This window comes from Propithecus coquereli, unplaced genomic scaffold (assembly GCF_000956105.1).
Source record: "Propithecus coquereli isolate 6110/MARCELLA unplaced genomic scaffold, Pcoq_1.0 Scaffold201, whole genome shotgun sequence".
Taxonomy (NCBI): domain Eukaryota; kingdom Metazoa; phylum Chordata; class Mammalia; order Primates; family Indriidae; genus Propithecus; species Propithecus coquereli.
In genome coordinates, this window is record NW_012145079.1 from 3,698,444 (window position 1) to 3,700,168 (window position 1,725).

Sequence of the window (1,725 nt, forward strand, 5' to 3'; positions counted from 1 at the left end):
ATGCTAGGATCATTATTCTGGCAGAGTGGTGCAGGACCCTCTGAATGGGAGAAAGGCCAGAGTCCTAGTCCCCACCAACGGAGCCCACAGCAGCAGACATCTGACCTCCAATAGCACACAGGTGAACTTCACCAAATGCCCAAGCAAATAAATCAAAAATTATGTTGACCATTTTTGCTATTTTGTGTATTTTTGTTTGTGCTGTGTTTCTCTCACTAAAATAACTTATTGGCTACCTGAATTGATTAAAATCACAGATAATTAGAGATAATGGCCTGAAGCAAAAATCAGATGGAAGTGGTTTCTCACCTATCCATTAGGATCCACTGCTGAAGAAGTCTTAACTGGACTTCAGTTTAGTAAATGTCTGAAAAGGGCCAGAGCATCTGTCCAATTTCTCTTTCCAGTAATTTTACAACCCTTCCAATGAAAAGTCATTAATGTTTCACTTTCTGAACTGGAATGGATGACAGCGTCTCCAAGCCAGGAGAAAAAAAAAAAAACATGGTCTGGCTGGTGAGACTCTGACCTCAAGCTTGGCTATCCCTCGGAAAACAACCTCAGTTACACAAGAAAAAGATCAGGCCATGGGTCAGTCCCGTCAGACTATGGCAGGTTTTTACTCTACAAATAAAGATCACCATTAACATTTCTTCATGTTACCTCCTGCTCCATATCTGTAACCCCATTGTTTTTAGAAACTCATGTTTACTCGACTCAGTGGATTTACTAAAGCTCACCTTGACTCATGAGTCATGAAATCATAGTCTATAAACTATACAGAAAAGTGCAGTTAACTTATTTCCAGTCATTCCTGAACTACAATGAATTTTATTTCAATAAAGATGGTTAGCCAAGGATTCTAAACTCAGCATTCTATATCTGAAAGACCAAAACAAGTAAATTCTATTTTCCAATATTTGAAAGGACTAGGATTGTTTTCTAAAAACTAAATTCCTCTCATTGCCCTAAAATATGAATTTTCAAAACATGATTTCCACTCAAGTTATCGGGACTATATTTATTATACAAATAAAGCAAGTAATTAGAGTCACACATAAAATAATTCTGACAACTTGGTATATGTGCTTATTTTTTGGACAAATAAGGTATAATAAGAGATAGGAATTATGGGTTAAAATATCTATTAAAAACTAGTCATGGGTATCACAATAGTCTTGGTACTTTGGAGTACACTATACAGCCATGACTTAGAGATATTGCAGGTTCAGGTCCAGATTACCACAATAAAGCAAATATCACAATAAAGTGAGTCACACAAATTTTTTGGTTTCCCAGTGACTATAACAGTTATGTTTACATTATACTGTAGTCTATTAGTGCGCAATAGTATTATGTCTCAATACACAATGTACATACCTTAATTTGAAAATTCTTTATTGCTACAAATATTGCATGTTCTTACTCATATGTAAGGGCTATAAAGTCGACCTCATAGAGGTAGAGAGTAGAATGATGGTTACCAGAGAATGGAAAAGGAGGTGAAGGAATGAAGAGAAGTTGAGTAATGAGTACAGACATACAGTTAGATAGAAGGAATAAGGTCTAGTGTTTGACAGCACAGTAGAGTGACTATAGTTGACAATAATTTATCGTATATTTCAAAATAGCTACAGGAAAAGATCTTAAATGTTCCCAACAGAAAGAAATGATAAGTGTTTGAGGTGATGGATATCCTAACTACCCTGATTTGATCATTATACA